Here is a 19,604-nt window from a genome sequence, read left to right as displayed (position 1 = left end):
AAACAGGAGTTGCAATCCTAGTCTCTGATAAAATAGACTTTAAACCAACAAAGATCAAAAGAGACAAAGAAGGGTATTACATAATGGTAAAAGGAACAATGCAACAAGAAGAGCTAATGATCCTAAATATATATGCACCCAATACAGGAGCACCCAGCTACATAAAGCAAGTTCTTAACGACCTACAAAGAGACTTAGACTCCCACACAAGAATAGTGGGAGACTTCAACACTCCACTGTCAATATTAGACAGATCAATGAGACAGAAAATTAACAAGGATATCAAGGACTTGAACTCAGATCTGGACCAAGTGGACCTAATAGACATCTACAGAACTCTCCGCCCCAAATCCACAGAATATATATTATTTTCAGCACCATATCACACCTACTCTAAAATTGACCACATAATTAGAAGTAAATCACTCCTCAGCAAATGCAAAAGAGCTGAAATCATAACAAACAGTCTCTCACACCACAGTGCAATCGAATTAGAACTCAGAATTAAGAAACTAACTCAGAACCACAAAGCTTCATGGAAACTGAACAACTGGCTTCTGAATGTCAACTGGATCAACAATGAAATGAAGGCAGAAATAAAGATGTTCTTTGAAACCAATGAGAACGAAGAAACAACATACCAGAATCTCTGGGACACATTTAAAGCAGTGTCTAAAGGAAAATTTATAGCAATAAATGCCCACATGAGAAGCAAGGAAAGATCTAAAATTGACACCCTATTATCAAAATTGAAAGAGCTAGAGGAGGAAGATTAAAAAAAACTCAACAGCTAGCAGAAGTCAAGAAATAACTAAGGTCAGAGCAGAACTGAAGGAGATAGAGACAAAAAATCCTTCAAAAAAATCAATAAATCCAGGAGCTGATTTTTTGAAAAGATCAACAAAATAGACAGAACACTAGCTAGATTAATAAAAAAGAAAAGAGAGAATAATCAAATAGATACAATAAAAAATGATCAAGGGGATATCAACACCAATTCCACAGAAATACAAACCACCATCAGAGATTACTACAAACAACTTTATGCACAGAAACCATTAAACCAGGAAGAAATGGACAAATTCCTGAACACTTGCACCTTCCCAAGCCTAAACAAGGAAGTCAAAACCCTGAATAGACCAATAACAAGGGTTGAAGTTGAGGCAGCAATTAATAGCCTACCAATGAAAAAGGCCCAGGTCCAGATGGGTTCACAGCCAAATTCTACCAGATGTACAAAAAGAAGCTGGTACCACTCCTTCTGAAACTATTCCAAACAATCCAAAAAGAGGTAATCCTTCCCAGATCATTTTATGAGACCAACATCATCCTGATACCAAAACCCAGCAGAGACTCAACAAAAAAAGGAAACTTCAGGACAATATCCATGATGAACACAGATGCAAAAATATTCAATAAAATACTGGCAAACTGATTGCAACAGCACATCAAAAAGCTTATCCATCACGATTAAGTAGGCTTCATCCCAAGGATGCAAGGCTGGTTCAACATACACAAGTCTATAAATGTAATTCATCTCATAAACAGAACCAAAGACAAAAACCATGATTAACTCAATAGATGCAGAGAAAGCCTTTGACAAAATTCAACAGTGCTTTATGCTAAAAACTCTCAATAAACTAGGTATCAATGGAACACATCTCAAAACAATAAAAGCTGTTTAAGACAAACCCACAGCCAATATCATACTGAATGGGCAAAAATTTAAGCATTCCTTTTGAAATCTGGCACTAGACAAGGATGCCCTCTCTCACTACTCCTATTCAATACAGGATTGGAAGTTCTAGCCAGAGCAATCAGGCAAGAAAAAGAAATAAAGGGTATTCAATTAGGAAAGGAGGAAGTCAAATTGTCTCTATTTGCAGACAACATCATTGTATATTTGGAAGACCCTGTCATCTCAGCCCAAAATCTCCTTAAACTGATAAGCAGCTTCAGCAAAGTCTCAGGATACAAAATCAATGTGCAGAAATCACAAGCATTCCTATACACCAATAACAGACTAACAGAGAGCCAAATCATGAACAAACTGCCATTCACAATTGCTACAAACAGAATAAAATACCTAGGAATACAACTAACAAAGAATGTAAAGGACCTCTTCAAGGAGAACTACAAACCACTGCTCAAGGAAATAAGAGAGGACACAAACAGATAGAAACACATTCCATGCTCATGGTTAGGAAGAATCAATATTGTGAAAATGGCCATTTTATAGATTCAAATCTCAAAGTAATTTATAGATTCAATGCTATCCCCATCAAGTTATCTATGACCCTCTTCAAAGAACTGGAAAAAACCACCTTAAACTTCACATGGAACCAAAAGAGAGACCACGTAGCCAAGACAATTCTAAGCAAACAGAACAAAGCTGTAGGCATCACACTATCTGACTTCAAGCTATACCACAAGGCTACAGTAATCAAAACAGCATGGTACTGGTACCAAAACAGAGATATAGACCAATGGAATGGAACAGAGGCCTCAGAGGCAATGCCACACATCTACAGCCATCTTATCTTTGACAAACCTGACAAAAACAAGCAATGGGGAAAGGATTCCCTGTTTAATAAATGGTGTTGGGAAAACTGGCTAGCCATGTGCAGAAAGCAGAAACTGGACCCCTTCCTGACACCTTACACTAAAATTAACTCCAGATGGATTAAAGACTTAAACATAAGACCTAACACCATAAAAACTCTAGAAGAAAACCTAGACCAAACCATTCAGGACATAAGCATAGGCAAGGACTTCATTACTAAAACACCAAAAGCATTGGCAACAAAAGCCAAAATAGACAAATGGGACCTAATTAAACTCCAGAGCTTCTGTACAGCCAAAGAAACAATCATTAGAGTGAAATGGCAACCAACAGAATGGGAAAAATTTTTTACAATCTACCCATCTGACAAAGAGCTAATATCCAGAATCTACAAAGAACTAAAACAGATTTACAAGAAGAAAACAAACAAACCCATTCAAAAGTGGGCAAAGGACATGAACAGACACTTTTCAAAAGAAGACTTGTATGAGGCCAACAAACATATGAAAAAATGCTCATCATCACTGGTCATTAGAGAAATGCAAATCAAAACTACATTGAGATACCATCTCATGCCAGTTAGAATGGCGATCATTAAAAAATCTGGAGACAACTGATGCTGGAGAAGATGTGGAGAAACAGGAATGCTTTTACACTGCTCGTGGGAGTGTAAATTAGTTCAACCATTGTGGAAGATGGTGTGGCGATTCCTCAAGGAACTAGAAATAGAAATTCCATTTAACCCAGCAATCTCATTAGTAGGTATATATCCAAAGGATTATAAATCATTCTACTATAAAGACGCATGCACACGTATGTTCATTGAGGCACTGTTTACAATAGCAAAGACCTGGAACCAACCCAAATGCCCATGGATGATAGACTGGACAAGGAAAATGTGGCACATATACACCACGGAATACTATGCAGCCATAAAAAATAGAGTTCGTGTCCTTTGTAGGGACATGGATGAATCTGGAAACCATAATTTTTAGCAAACTGACACAAGAACAGAAAATCAAACACTGCATGTTCTCACTCATAGGTGGGCGTTGAACAATGAGAACACATGGACATAGGGAGGGGAGCATCACATGCTGGGATTAGTTGAGGGGGCTAAGGGAGGGACAGCAGGGGGTAGGGAGGTTGGGGAGGGATAACATGGGGAGAAATGCCAGATATAGTGACGGGGTGGGGGGAGACAGCAAACCACATTGCCATGTAGGTACCTATGCAACAATCCTGCATGTTCTGCACATATACCCCAGAACCTAAAGTGCAATAAAATATATATATTAAAAAAAATAAGTGTACTAATAACTCCTTGTTAAGCACTATCGTATGTAGCTATTAGACATGTCATGCTTACAAGCACGTTGTACCTTCTATGTCCTTGTACTTTAACCAAGATATCTATCCTGGACATGCTCACAGGCATGTCCCAGCTCTCCACTGCTTTTACCTGTTTAGAAAAGTTTTAAATGGTTAGCCAATCTGGTTTTAGTTTAGATTGTGAGGTCTGGCTTCAGCCAATGGAGATCAGACACCGCAGTAAGGATGACCCCCAAATGTGTAGGGGATAAATTTGTGTGTTTTCCTTTGTTCATTGTACTCTCCCGGCAAGATGGCTCGCGAAGGTACCCTTCCTGCAGTCCAGGAAGTAGAAATTGTGTTGCTGAAAGATCCTTTGTCTCAGTGCTAATTTTTCCTTGCGGCACTGAGCATCTATTTCCAACACTTGAAAACATGAAGACACGCTAATGCTTTGGGGAGAGGGACGTGTTGCGGGGATTCGCTGGAATTATTAGAGCAAACTTTTCTTTTCTCTTGTTATTTACACAAAGACCCAGATCTTCCTCCCTGAAGAAAGTGAATTCATATCCTCAATAATTGTCAACAATTGATGCTGCAGGAGACACATCAGAGCAGAAGGGGAGGGGCGGAGGGACAGAGAGCGCAGCTGCAGGCGTGTTAAGGTCCATCATAAACAGTCTGTGGGGAAGGGACCTCTGGGCAAGGAATCCTAAGACCTGGTTCAAGTCTGACCTCAACTGTGCCCTGGGAAGCCCAAGGATTCTGCACAAGCTGAACACCCTTCCGTTTCCTCATCTGAGGCCGAGAAAATGGAGATGAGGACTCCTGCCCTGTTCTTCCAGAGTGGCCCCGAAGATCACATTTAGCAGAGTGCGCAGCACTAACCGACGCCCAGACAGCGATGCCGAAGGCGCAGCCCGGCGCAGCCCAGGCACGTGAAAACCTTCAGCGCCCCCAGAGCAGGAGTCGTCTAACCCCTAGAGACCCCGCGCAGCCTCTGTTACCCGCAGGACACTGGAACAAAGCCGGCTTTCACAGAACCAGACCCACCTTATCAGGAGAGCTGTTTTCCCTTTGAAAGTCAAATCTGAGGCCGTGGGACAATGCGGGGTGTTCCCAGCACAGCAGGCCTGGCGGAGGCCCAGCCAGAGGCCCGGCTCCCTCTCTTCCCCAGCACCCGGCCCACCCAGCCTCCAAGAGCGCGGCTGGAATTCACCTCCTCAGCCTCCTGTGTTCTTTTCAGGCCCTTAAGGTAATCCTGAGAGTGGGAAGCAACGACTTTATCATCCGTGGGAGGGGACGGTCCAGATGCCTAAAGGCAAAAATGCTGCATCCAGAAGAGAAGCCAGGTAGGAACCCAAGGCCCAGAGATGCCGGGGGTCTGCTCAGCACCACACAGCGAGCTGACCACAGGGTGAGTCCAGAGGCCATGGTCTTGTTAAGCTATACCCAGAAGTAACGTTCCAGCAGCTGGGCACCTGGGACTGCCTCTTTACAAAGGTGAAGATTAAACCAAACCAGACCATGAGGTAGAGGAGGGAGGAGGGCGGCTGGGCCAGTCACTTTCCCTTCCTGCTCGGTTAACCCTGTGCTGAAACCAAAGGTTTCATCCTCCTTCCCACAATTTCCTTTTTTTTCCACTTATAATTTGGAAAAAAAAAAAAAAAAAGATGAGTCAGCTTCTAGAGAGGATGTGTACCAAAAACATCCAAGAAATGAACTACTGACATCCCGTATTTCAGAAACAGAAGAACTCCCCGCTCCCTATCACCCCCTGTCAGCAAGCCAGGTTCCAGGCAGGAGGCATTAGTGAGCCAGAGCTGGGAGAAAGGTTGTTCCCGGCCATGGGGGTGCTTGGGGAGGTGGCTATGAAGGAACTTTGGTCCCTCACAGAAATGCAAGGTCCTGCCTGGCACGGTGGCTCACACCTGTAATCCTAGCACTTTGGGAGGCTAAGGCAGGTGGATCATGACGTCAGAAGTTCGAGACCAGCCTGGCCAACATGGTGAAACCCCATCTCTACTAAAACATAACAAAATTAGCCAGGCATGGTGGCGCATGCCTGTAATCCCAGCTACTCAGGAGGCTGAGGCAGGAGAACTGCTTGAACCTGGGAGGCGGAGGTTGTGGTGAGCTGAGATTGCACCGCTGCACTCCAGCCTGGGCAATAAGAGCAAAAGTCAGTCTCAAAAAAATAAAGAAAGAAAGGCAAGGTCCCTGGGTCCACCTGCTCCCCACGCCCTGCCCATCCAGCTTGCAGCCCCCCAGGACTCCCCAGCTGGCAGAGAGGGGGACAAAATTCACAGACCTCCACCCTCACTGTTGGCAGGAACTCCATTGCCTCCTGTCCCTTTCCTTCTTAGGTGGCTCACCTGCTCACCTATCACCCCCCTACCCAGTGCAGGGTGACCCATCACCATCCACCAGCCACCTTGAAGGGCTGCCACTCAACCTTCCCTCGGGGACACCTGGCTCTGCAGGGGCCGGAAATGGGGCCTCCTTGGTGGGCTTCCTTCTCTCTTCCTTCCCCTTTGCTACCTTTTCCAGATGTACTGTCTCATTGAGCTCTTCCGCTTTCAAGAAATCTTCTCGGCCAACCACAGCCCATCTGGGTTCCCTTTATTTATTTATTTATTTATTTAGTGGTCGTTGTTGCTGTTTTTGAGACAGAGTCTCACTCTGTTGCCCAGGCTGGAGGGCAGTGGTGCAATCACAGCTCACTGCAGCCTCAACTCCCTGGGCTCAAGTGATCCTCCCACCTCAGCCCCATGAGTAGCCGGAACTACAGGCACACACCACCATTCCCAGCTAATTAAAAAAATTGTTTTTGTAAAAATAGGGGTCTCACCATGTTGCCCAGGCTGGTCTCAAATGCCTGGGCTCAAGGGATCCTCCCTCCTTGGCCCCCCAAAGTGTTGGGATCACAGGTGTGAGACGCTGTGCCTGGCTGGGTTCTCTTATTCTCTGCATTGACAACAGGGACTACAGGGAGTCATGACAGTGTCTTTTGTGTGTGTGTGTGAGACACAGAGTCTCACTCTGTCACCCAGGCTGGAGTGCAGTGGCATGATCTTGGTTTACTGCAACCTCCAACTCCCAGGTTCAAGCAATTCTCCTGCCTCAGCCTCCTGAGTAGCTGGGATTACAGGTGTCACCCCGCCTGGCTAATTTTTGTATTTTTAGTAGAGATAGGGTTTCACCATGTTGGCCAGGCTGGTCTCGATCTCCTGACCATGTGATCCACCCCCCTTGGCCTCCCAAAGTGCTGGGATTACAAGCGTGAGCCACCACGTCCAGTCTGATGACAGTGTCTTTACTGCAGAGGTAAAACACGCACAACAAAGGTTTAAGATCCGTGGCTCCTGGCCCAGTTCAGGGTTCATGAGAACTAGGCAAGCACTTGCTGAATGTGAGATGACTTCCCCACAAATTCCACTGTCAGAAGGATAAATAACTGTTTAAGCAACAATAAAAGAGAAATCACGAGATAGCATGAGCCATCGCCAAATAGGTGCATGCATTTGTGAGCTTCCCATGGATTTATTGATTTATAGCATATAGGACCGTGACCCAGGCCAGCATTAACAGAACAGGCAAATCCCTACCCCACAAAAAGAGTCTGTGTGATTTGAGGCAGCATGGAACAGGGCCTCAAGCTCCAGCACAGCAATGCCACTACCCATCATCCAACCAGTATGACTCCAGTCTTTGTGCTTTAAAGACCTTTTGATCTGGCCAGGCTCATATCTATAATCCCAGCACTTTGGGAGGCTGAGATGGGAGAACCACAAGGTCAGGAGTTTGAGACCAGCCTGGCCACTGTGGTGAAACCCCATCTCTACTAAAAATACAAACATTAGCCAGCTGTGGTGGTACACACCTGTAGTCCCAGCCACTCGGGAGACTGAGGCAGGAGAATCGCTTGAACCCAGGAGTCGGAGGTTGTAGTGAGCCAAGATCACGCCTCTGAACTCCAGCCTGGGTGACAGAGTGAGACTCTGTCTAAAAAAAAAAAAAGAGACTTCAGTCTTCAAGTTTTCTTTCATCAAGTCAAAAATGCCCCTGGAAAGTCAGAACCAGTTGTCAGGTATGGGCAGCTGATCCCGGGGGAGGGAGGCACTGGGTGGGAGAAGGGGGTTTTCATGGGGAGGAGGCAGGCATCCAGAGGGCTGAGGCTCACTTCGGCTAGGAGGGAAGCTCCCTGCTGCTGTAACAAACAGAAGAGAGAGAAGAGGATGCCTTGTGCCAGGGTTGAGGGGCAAAGTCAGATGGTTGAGCTCAGCCAAGAATGGGGTTTTGTTAATCTGGTGACCAAAATGTAGCAGGGTAGGGGGTTTGTCAGGTTGGACTTGGTGCAGGGTTGGAGCGCACATCTAAGCAGCTTCAAGCCCCACCCTGAGCCCCCAGAGGGAGTTACCACAAAATCAAATCATCCTTGGAAAGAAAAATCCTGTTTGCAAAAAGCATCTGCAGGCTGCAGCCTACCTCTTGGACCCTATCGCCCCTGCTCCTCTATCCACCGTCAGACTAACCTCCTCATTGTAGATTTTCCTCCAGCCTCCTTCGGGTCTGAGTGCTGTCCTCCCTGACCTCCAAACACACACACACACACACTCCTCTGCACCCCCCAGTCTGCTCTTGCCATTCCCACTACAAGGCATCTCTTCGTCTCCATTCTTCGGGACCCATCTCCCCAGCTCGCCTCCTCCAGGAAGTCTTCCTGGAGAGCTTGCTTAGTTAACCACTCATGCTGTGGTAGCTCTGGGGCCTCACTGGACCTGCAGTTTACTGACCCTTACATTCTATTCCTGTTTGAGGGTCCTTTGTGGTCTCAATTGTACCTGCAGGATTGTAACTGATGGAAGCAACTGAGTAATAACAGAGAAAGGCAGTGCTGCTGACAGAAGAATGTATTACCTACATTTCCCAAGAGGATGGGGCACACCAAAGCTGGTGTGTGGCCGCAGGGGAATCACCAGGCTTTGGTCAGTGAGCAGGAGGCCTCAGTCAGACCCTTCATTGGGCTTCAACGGGAAGAGCACAGCAGGGCAGGTTTAGCAGGTTAGGAATGGCTAGCTTAAATAACCCTATGGGCACTGGGGCCTCGCGGCTGTTCCAAGTTGTTTAGTACCTGGAACCGGGTGACTAAGGGCAAGGAAAGATTGGCAGGGTGCAACAGACTTAGATAAGGAAGTGATTTAGAGCATGGATTTTAAATTGCTGGGGAGACGGAAACCACTTGGGCTAATTTGTTTGGCCCTGGGACTAGCAAATGCCACACAGACAAATACAAAATCTAAGCAAACGACGTCAGAACACCCATGCACTTACTTCCCCTGTCTCACTCGGTTCCAGAGTTCATTGCACCAATCACTCTCTTGCTAAATCGGTGAGCTCTCTCACCCCTCTAACTTTTGATGTCGTGAAAACACAGCCCCTTCCGTAGATGAACTCATGATCTCCTTCACCCTTTCAACGTGTAGCCACCCAATTCCTGGCATGCAACTCCCTCTTCCCTCCCTTCTAACTGTCACGACAGTGAGGTGGCTCCCTTCCTGCCTAAGGACAAGCCCTGGTCCATCCTGGAACTCACCTCAATGCTTCCTCAGGGACCTCCATGTCTGAGATCCCCTCTAATGAATCTCTTCCATCAACATTCATAATTCTTAAAAAAAACAGCAGTAACAGCAAAAAGGAAAAAAAAAACACATTGACCAAATGGGGAAGGAAAACCATATGAAGTATATTCCGGACAAAAGACTAGTTTCCCCAATACATCAAGATTCCCTCTGATTCCTCTAATAGGAAAAGATCAAAAACTTCGAAGAAAATGGATAAAACATACGAATAGACAGTTTGCAGAAAAGGAAATTCAAATGACTTTTATATCTGTGATAATGTATTCCACCTTATTCAAAAAGGCAGGTTAAAACTGTATTAAGAATCTTTTTTTGTCTTCCAGATTGGCAGATACCGGTGTGTCTGGCCGCACTCTCTATTGGAGGCTGTGGAAATGAGCATCTTATCTGCTGCTGGTAGGCGGGTACATTCTAACAGACTCCATGGAGAACAAATTGCCGGTATCTTTTCAAATACAAACACACATAACCCTGACCCACCAATTCCACGTCTAGGACTTTATCCTACCTATGGCCACCCATATTTGCAAAGTGACTGAGGTACAAGGGGATTTTGTGGGAAATCATTTTTGGTGGCAAAAGGCTAAACCCCACCCCCCCGTGTCCAAAAAACAGATTAGTTAAATAAGTTCTGTGACATCCATACGCAGTCATAAAGCATTTTTTTTTCTTCCCAGGTTCAAGAAATTCTTCCGCCTCAGCCTCCCAAGTAGCTGGGATTACAGGCACCTACCATGATGCCTGGCTGATTTTTGTCTTTTTGTAGAGACGGGGTTTCACTGTGTTGGCCAGGCTGGTCTCGAACTCCTGACCTCAGGTGATCTGCTGCCTCGGCCTCGCAAAGTGCTGGGGTTGCAGGCATGAACCACCTCACCTGGCCAAGAAGCAGCTCTCTATGTACTGATATGAAAAAACCTTACATTAGATAGCTAAGTGGAAAATCAAGACTCAGGGGCAGAGTGGACGCATGTACCACCATCTGGGGGAAAGAATCTATGTATGTCTCCTAACATGCATGGGACTGCTAACGTTGCCTCCAGGAGGGAGGGAACCAGGAGATCACGGGAGATGGGGGTGAAAACTCTTCCTAGTGAGATCCTTAACCCACTTCTCTTTCTGGCTTTTTCACTCTCTCCTCACCTCTACTGACACATTTTTGGAAAAACTGTCTGCCAGCTGCGTCTCTTCCCACCTGCTGCCCAGTCCTCAACCATCTCAGTCTGGTTTCTCCCCGTAGCACTTCTCATTCCTCACCTCACTCGCTCGTGCTCTGCAGGCTTCACAATGGGCCGTGCCCTTCACCTGGAGCCCTCTTCCAGGGCCTCCACAGCCCCATTCTCTGTGGGGCTCTCCACTCTCTCTCTCAGAACGTGTTCTCCATCTCTAAATGTTGGAGCTCCTGCTGCTCCCTGCCAGGCCCTTCTCTCCACGCTCCCCTTCTCAGTCCGCAGGCTCTCCTGGGGCTGTCCCATCCACGCAGGCTTCTCTCATCACGTGTACACATAGAGCTTCCAACTGTGTATCTCTCTTCCGGGCTCAGCACTCCACCTGCTGTCTCCCAGGTATCTCCAACCCAGCATGCTCCAAATGTAGTTCACCAGCTTCTAGTCGGTTTCATTCTCTGCACATGGGGGATTTCCTTAGCACTCTCATGTCCAAACCCTTTCAGTCATCAGAACCTAGAGTGTTCCCTCTTGAAAATCCCTAGAATCTGACCCTTCTCTCCCCGCTCCACCACTGCTCTCCCTATCAAAGCCTTCCCCACTCATTCAGTGAGGAAGCTACACCAGGTTCCTCACTGCTGCCTCCGCGCTGTCTCCCACCCCAGGGCCTCTGCATTTGCTGGAGCCTGTGCCTTGATTCCTGTCCTCCACTCTCCACCCCTGCTGTACCCTGATTAATTCCTCTCTGTCTTCTGGAACTCAGATTAACGTAACTATCTCAAAGAAGCCTTTTTTGATGCCTAGACCCATGGATCTCACCTGGTGTGGTTTTGCCCCCCAGTAGACATTCGGCAATGTTTGGAGACATTTTTGGTTGTCACAAGCAGGGAGTGGGTGTTGTGGCTACTGGAATCGGTTGCATCGCAGCCAGGGACACTGCTAAACATCCTCCAGTGTACAGGACAGTCCCACATGACAGAGAATTATCTGGCCCAAAATGTCAGCAGGGCCAAAGTGAGAAATCCTGCCCTAGCCTGTCATGTCCCCACGACACATTTCCATAACACACTCCATTTCTCCTGCACACCTGCCATCACCATTCAGTCTTTAGCTGTGCAAAGGTATTGGCCAGGTTCCATTCTCTGCGCTTGACGGGATGAATACATGAATTAACGTCAATGAGGCATGTTGACGTCTGGATCTCCACCCACAGTGTCCAACCCAAGCATACATCCTCGAGCTTGTCTGAGAGAATGTGTGGATTGATATGACATGCCCGGGGCAGGGATTGAGCCACACTGAGCAGAAGCCGCCCCATGTCCTGGCCTCCAACTCTGCAGGGCCCTTCAGGTCACCTGACGGCAGTCCTTGCCTTGGTCCTTGACCGGCTTCTCACCCCGTACTCTGCACCGCCTTTGCACACTTGTCAATTCCTCGACTCTCAGTTCATCTCCCTGTGGTTCTGTGGGCCCTTTAAAGCCCCCAGGCCTAAACGCATCTACTCCACATCTTGTCAAACCAGCTGCTCCTCCAGTGAGCTTACCCAGGTGGCTGCGCCACTGTCAGCCCAGCCAACAAACCAGAATTCTGGGCACCCTTGTGCAGCAAGGCGCCCCTCAGACCTGCTCCTTCCACCTCCCCACCGATAGCCACAGGGTCCCCCAGCTTTTTCCTACTTGGTCTTCTTGCCTCAAGCCTCTTTCTCTCTCAGTCCACCTGGAACATTCCTCCCCACTGTCCTTCTAAGATGACCATCGGCCTGTCTCACTTTCTGATGAAAACTCCCTGGACATTTCTCACTGTCCACAGGGCAGAGACCAAGTTCTCCAGCCTCGGGTGGGGGCGGATGAAGGGTGCAAGACCTTCCATATTCTCCCCAGCCCCTCCCACCCTCCATGGCCTCATCTCCTGCCCCAGGGACCAACACCTCGGTGCCCCTTTCTTCAGGCAGCTTGGGCTTTTCCCTTCCCTCCTCTCCCCTCCCCTTCCCCCTGAGGTGCCCAGAGATCCCATGCTCATCCTTAAAACCTAGTTCAAACAAACACCTCTTTCTCAATACTTTGGCAGTTCTCAAAAACTTAAACGTAGAATCACCATATGATCCAGATACTCCACTTCTGGGCATGCATCCAAAGGACGTGAGTGCAGGGATGCAAACAGATATTTGCATGTTCATAGCAACATCATTCACAGCAGACAAGAGGTAAAGCAACCGAAGTGTCGGAACAAATGATAAACAAAATGTGGTATATAGCGGGAGGCGGAGGGTGCAACCAGCCAAGATCGCACCACTGCACTCCAGCCTGGGTGACAGAGCGAGACTATCTCTCTCAAAAAGAAACAGTTGTGTACATGTAATGGAATATTATGCAGCCTTAAAAAGGAAGGAAATTCTGTCACATGCCACAACATGAATGAACCTTGAAGACACTGTGCTAAGTGAAATCAGCCAGTCACAAGAAGAGAAACACAGCATGATTCCACTTGCAGGAGGTATCCACAGTGGTCGGGTTCATAAAAAGACAGAAAGGAGAATGGTGGTTACCAGGGTCGCGGGGAGGGGAAACGGGAAATTAGCGTTTATTGGGCACAGAGTTTCAATTGGGAGATGACAAAAAGCTGTGGAGATGGGTGGGGGTGACGGCTGCATACCAGTGAGAACACACTTAATGACGGTGGATTTCGAGCTTTAAAGATGATTAAATGGTAAATCTTATGTTTTGTATGTTTTACCACAATAGCAAAAGGCAATAACAAAATAGCAAAACAAAAAATCCACCTCTTCCTCTCAGGAAGCTCCCTGAACATTCCCGTCACCTCCCCAAACACGTGTGTTGCCCCTGCCGCCCAACCCCAATTCCCCACGACCCAGCTGCGTGGAGCTGCCCACACCCTGCTCCATGCATTGCATGCACATTCCCAGTGCCCTGCAGGGACGGCCTCATGTCTACCCTCCCAGACCAAGGGGTTCTGCAGGCAGGCACTCTGTCTCATTCCCCTCTCCTGCCCCACATCCAGCCCACGTCCACAGCAGAGTTTCTTCAGTGAAGGAATGAATCCCCCAAAGCAATAGTTCTGGGTTAGTACTATCCCAAACCTCACAGCCTGTTCTCCCCAGAACAGCGATTTACCTCTACTATTCATCAACAAACCCCTCCCCCACCAAAGATCTTCCGTCCTTCCATTAAGCAACAAGGTCAGAAGGGGGAATTCGGCGGACGAAGTTAATAAACAGCTAACTTGGGAGAAATAAACAAAATAAAAACCCAGAGTAGGCCAGCACAGACATGACCTTGCATCTAATGACAGCACAGTCCACCCCCCTCCCTCCTCTGCTTGGTGGGTGTGCTGATTCACTTCCTGTGTCCCTTCCCAGGGCAGCGTGAGAGGGGAAAGTTGGGGGGCTGGGTCCTGGGGCATGGATAGATGATTAGTCACCATGCTGCCCTGCACTGGAAGGCCACTGACCTTAGTGTGTGGGCCCAGACCACAGACCTCTCTCCCCGTCACTCCGAGCCCCAGCCCCCACCCCAATTTATATAACCCAAGGTCTGGAAAGCGAAGGGAACTGGCCTTGGCTGTCAGCATGAGGTCCAGGGGGCCCCTCCACCTGTAAGTCCCTGCATAGCCCACCTGTTGACTCTTCATTCACACAGTCCACATTCATGAAACAGGCTGGGAAGAGAAAACGGTCTCCCCTGTCCTGAGGATGACCATTGGGAGGGTCTTCAGAGATCATTTAACCTAGGGGTCTCAACCAGAGATGGGATGTCCCCGAGAGGACATTTGGCAATGTCTGGAGACAGTTTTGTTTGCCAGGAAGGGAAGGGGACGTGCTGCTGTGGTGTCTGGTGGGTAGAAGCCAGGACTGCTGCCCACCTCCACAATGCACCGCACCCTCCCCTCCAATTCCCCCCCCAAAATAGAATTATCCAGTCCCAAAAGGCAATAGTGCTGAGGTTAAGAAACCATGATGAATTCAAGCTGTACAGAAGAGGAAACTGAGGCAAATGGAGAGCGACAGGATCAAAGTCACACTGTGCATTAGATAGTGTCAGAATTAAAATCCAGGGCTTTCTACCAACCACACCAGCCTTCAGCTCCCAGGAGTGCAGCGACCAACTCCAAGACCAGTGGAAAGCTAGTGGAGTGGCTGAATTTGGGACTCTGGGGTCCAGAAGCCATCATCGTTGGGCTCTGTGTCTCTGGCAGGCTCCAAATGAATCCCACCAAAGTGAGCCAATCAGCTTGGCCACAGGGCTCCCAAATAATCAGAAGACTGTCTTAAGGGGCTACGGTGTGTCCAGGCAGAATGACCCTCCCTGTCTGAGGCTTGGGCAAAACTTACCCCTTAAGTCCATAGCATGCTGGGGGTGGTCCTGGCTGAGGTCAAGATCAGAAGACAGGGTGACTGTGTAAGGCAAAACCTGGATTGGAGGACAGGACATGGGTAAGAATTAAACCTTGGATCACTGCTTTGTGGGCATCATCTTTTTTGCTAGATGCCAGAAATGACTGTATCTCTCGCACCTGCTGGATCCCCACTGCCATCCTGCTTAATTTCAAACTGACGTCTAGAGTCACCTTTACCCTTTTCGCCAAGGAGCCCACACTGTGTCTCCAACTGAGAGCCAGAAACCAGGGCACCAGAGCTGATGGTGCAATCCCATTATTTATGAACCACTGACTCACATCATGTTGCAACAGGTGTGCTTTTCCATCCACTGCCGCTGAAAGTCAGCTAACTCGCAGTCACCGTGTAATAAAAAGAAGGCCAGAGCAGCAGTGCATGAAGCTCTGTCTTAGGTCAGGTCTTCACCCTCTTCAGGAGCAAGGAGCCCACAGACAGTGGTTGGGGACAAGGATGGTGGGGTAGGGGAGGTGCCCCTCTGGGTAACTCTGGAGGCAGCTGGCCTGAAGGTTCTTGCCAAGGGCCTCTTAAGCACCCCTAGCAACCAAGGTAATTCAAAGTGAGGGACAGAGACCCAACTTTAAATTAACTTGAGTCTAATTAGGAAAAGCTCCAGCTCTGCCTCCAAGAGTCACTCCTCGCCTCTGGATCTCAGTCTCCTCATCTGTAAACTGAGAATGGGAGCGTTGGATGTGTTCATCTACTCAGCACATGTTAACTGAGCACCTACTACATTCTGATCCCTGGAGATAGACCAGGGAATGAGAGAGACGGAAAGCCTTGCCCTCACAGAGCTGATATTCTAACAGGGAAGACAGATGGCAAACAAGATTAAAGAGGGAAATCTCTTGGCTGTCAGAAGCGGATATGAGCTACGGAAAATGAAGCAGAGAAGAAACGGGAGACACAGCTGCTAAGGCTTTGTCCAGCTTAGAGACTCTGGGTTTAAACCTCTTACTCTGCTGGATCCTTGGTAGGAGCCAAGAATGGTGGCAGGAAACTGGGCAGGGCCATGTGTGAGTACAGGGACAGCTCTCGGGGATGGCAGGGGTGGTAGGTTTGTGCACGGGCTTGAGCCCCAGTCAGTCTCTCAGTGGCTTCCCCCAGGCAACAGAACTGACCAATCTTGGCATGCTGGCCTGTCCTCAGGTCAAAGGCAGACACCTGGGTCTGCTGAGGAGTCCAGGGGTCACACAGGGTTCCTGGGGCAGGGCCTCAAAATTCCTGACCAAGGGGAGGATTTCTTCAAAGCAGGTGGGCGGCATCCTCAGGGCAGTGCCAGGGACTCTTCTACATCCTTCACTCTGCCCTGGTCTTCGATGAACAAGACACTGGCCACCTCCACCTACAGGGGCTCTCAGAACCTTCCTTCCCTCCAACTGACCCTCCCCTGCGTGGCAGGGTGTCCCCTTCCCTCACATGAGGAGGGAGGGAGAGGGATTTGAAAGTCCCCATTTCTGGCTGGGCACAGTGGATCACACCTGTTATTCCAGCACTTGGGGAGGTAGAGGCAGGCAGATCGCTTGAATTCAGGAGCTCAAGACCAGCCTGGACAGCAAACATAGTGAGACTTCACCTCCATAAGACCAAAAAATACAAAAAATTAGCCAGGCACGATGGTGCGCGCTATAGTCCTAGCTACTAAGGAGGCTGAGCTTGAGCCCAGGAGGCGGAAGTTGCAGTGAGCAGAGATCGTGCTACTGCACTTCAGCCTGGGCAACAGAGCAAGACCCTGTCTCAAAATGTGTGTGTGTGTGTGTGTGTGTGTGTGTGTGTGTGTGTACACATATGTCTATATGCAAGGACGCTGGGCTAAAAAAACAAAAAGCTCCCCCGATTTCTTATGAATCCACAATTTCTCTTCCTGTAGGGATTATTTTCGAAAATACGTCTTACAAATCTGTGTGCTTAGAATGAGTGAGAGATGCCAAGATGCTGCAAAAGAACTTACAGCCAACTGGAGAGGCCAGGCGAAGACACATGAGAAAATAAGTCCACTCTTACAGTTTGCTTCACCGCCTACAGAGCCCTTTGGAACCACTTACTATCTCCTAAAACCATGCAGGGTCTGTTCTCATTTTTGCAGATGAGGAAATTGAGACCCAGAAAACCACCTTCTCTTCCCCTAATTCATAGCTGTCCCATGGAGTGGTAAAGAGAGAGAGAAGACAATGAAGATTAAAATTTCCAAGTAATTCCAATTCTTACCCCTGAAGGGATGGGTAAGAATTCTATGTCAAGAGACAAAGTTGCTCTGCCTCCAGCCTAGGGTAAGGCTAAGCTGGGCATGGAACCCACCCGCCCCTGCCTCTCCTTGGCAGGACGAGATGTGGGTTGAGGATAAATCCAAAGTGCCCCGTCTTTCTGGAAAAGCACATGGGGGCTGGGCACGGTGGCTCATTCGTGTAACCCCAGTATTTTGGGAGGCCAACGCAGGTGGATCACCTGAGGTCAGGAGTTTGAGACCCACCTGGCCAACATGGTGAAACCCTGTCTCTACTAAAAATACAAAAATTAGCCGAGCGTGGTGTTGGGCACCCATAATCCCAGCTACTCAGGAGGCTGAGGCAGGAGAATTACTTGAACCCAGGAGGTAGAGGGTGCAGTGTGCTGAGCTGAGATTGCGCCCCTGCACTCCATCCTGGGTGATAGAACAAGACTCAGTCTCAAAAGAAAAAAAAGAAAAGAAAAGAAAGAAAAGCACATAGGATTAAGGATGTGCTTTTGGGGTAAGGAGAAAAAGTTTCTCCACGTGGGTAAGGATGCCAAGGAATCTCAGTGGTGGGGCTGAACACCTTTCTGCTCCAGCTTTTCAGAGTGCCCTTTCTGCTTGCCAAGGGCAGAGATAAGGCAGCGAGTTCACTCCATTCTGGCAGAGCGCCTTCCCTGTGCCAGGTACTATGGCTACCGCAGGAAACAAAGCAGGTCCCTGCCCTCCTGCAGCTCTGGGAGCTTAGCAAGGCACTGGCTGGCTCTTGGAGGACTTTCCTGACTGGAGTTTGTGTCTGCCTGGAGGTGCCCAGTCCCGTGAACCCCTGTCACGGGAAGAACCTAGTGGGGTGGGGAGTATCCGGGGAAGAAACAAACCCCGCTGAGTCCAGGGCACTGCAAGAATGCAGAAGCAACCCTCCGGCTCTGGAAGGCTGTGGCGGGGCACCGTCCACTCAGTGTGGAGAAAAGTCCATCCGCTTCTCCAGCGAAGGGCTGCGCCTCGCTGGGCCTCCTTGTCTCCTCATCTGCCCATGTGCTAATATCTACTTGTCATTTGTTTGTTAGGTTCAAATGACATCAGGGATGTGTCCCTGCTGGCCGCCAGCTCTTCTCAGATCCCCTGACTTCTCCCCATCTCTTCTCTGGCTCTGCGTGGGAAGGGGCAGTTGTCACCCCCCGACCCCCACTAAGCTGAGCCCTCCTCCCACCCTAAGTGGGAGGAAGCCGGTTCTGCTCATGGATGAGAGTTACCGGGCTCCTGAGCTCTGGCTCTGCTGGACTGGGGTCCACCCCCTCTCCTGGGCTCCTCCGACTGGGACTGGAAGTGCTGGGGGAGCCAAGAGATGCTCAGCTGGGGACTGCGGCCAGTGACAGAGCACAGGGAACTCCTTGGAGCTGGGCACCCAATTCGTTAGGGCTGGGACGGACCCCCGCGGGTAGAGGGCCGCCCCTCACCCACACTGTCCCGCTCAGTCCCGGCTCACATCTGGCTCAGGAGGAGGGAAGCCCAGATGTAAAGAAGTCGCCAACTGTGCAGCCCCAATCCAAGGCTTTTATTAAAGTGAGGGGTGGAGGGAGGGGGGCGGTGGAGGAAAGGTAAGCCGCGCAAAAGCCCTGGAGGGTGAGAGACAAGGTGTGACCAGGCAAGACACCCCCCGCCTCCCCCCGCACCCCGATGGCAGCAGAGAGCCTTGTGCAAGGCGGCGGCCGCCCCACCTTCACACCGACCCCGCGCGCGACAAAAGTGGCCGCGCCGCCCGCCGCCGCGTCAGGGCCGCCCGGGCTCAAACTTTCCAAGACCCGCCCTCGGAGCGGCCACCCGGGCTCCACCGGCGCAGGGCCGCGGCGGGCGGGTGCGAGTGGACCCAGAGGTGGGGGGGCCGGGCACGGCGGGGCGTCGCCTGGGGTTACCTGGGTTCCGAGGGTCTCGGCGTCCCGGGGACAGGGCGCAGGGACGGCACAGGCGGGCCCGAGACCAGACGCTCCTCCCGGGCCGCGGCGACCCCGGACTCGCAGGCGCTGCACCTGGCCCTGCGGGTCGCCGCGCCTACCCACGCCGGTCCCCGCCCGTCCCCTCCCGCGCGGGGCGGGGCGGCCCCAGGGGAGGAGCCGAGGGCTGTGGGCACCACTCCCTGAGCCAGGCCTGCGCCTCATCACGTGCCACCGACCCCGTGTCTGTGACCTCCAAAGGCTCGCCACCCCACCACCCCCCACTCCAAAGTCTGAGGTGCCACCAAAGCCATAAGCCAGGGAGTCAGGGGGCATGCTAGGCCTCTCACACCCCGTTCTCCTAGGGCACATGT

At 49.7% G+C, this 19,604-nt stretch overlaps 1 protein-coding gene across 1 annotated transcript in view; it reads right to left on the bottom strand.

Annotated features, from left to right (window-relative positions):
• The window catches only part of PAQR5 (progestin and adipoQ receptor family member 5), a 90,851-nt gene extending 71,486 nt beyond the window's left edge, over positions 1-19,365 (bottom strand). The window contains exons 1-2 of the mRNA XM_017526786.2: positions 19,213-19,365; positions 15,028-15,106 (exon numbers count right to left, since the gene is read on the bottom strand). The gene's annotated coding sequence lies outside the window, so the exon portion shown is untranslated. The remainder of the gene's footprint in view (positions 1-15,027; positions 15,107-19,212) is intronic.
• Between the last annotated feature and the right edge of the window lie 239 nt (positions 19,366-19,604).

This window comes from Cebus imitator, unplaced genomic scaffold (genome assembly GCF_001604975.1).
Source record: "Cebus imitator isolate Cc_AM_T3 unplaced genomic scaffold, Cebus_imitator-1.0 Scaffold44, whole genome shotgun sequence".
Lineage (NCBI taxonomy): Eukaryota > Metazoa > Chordata > Mammalia > Primates > Cebidae > Cebus > Cebus imitator.
Note: the sequence above shows the minus strand (reverse complement) of the source record. Positions and strands in the feature narration are given on the sequence as shown.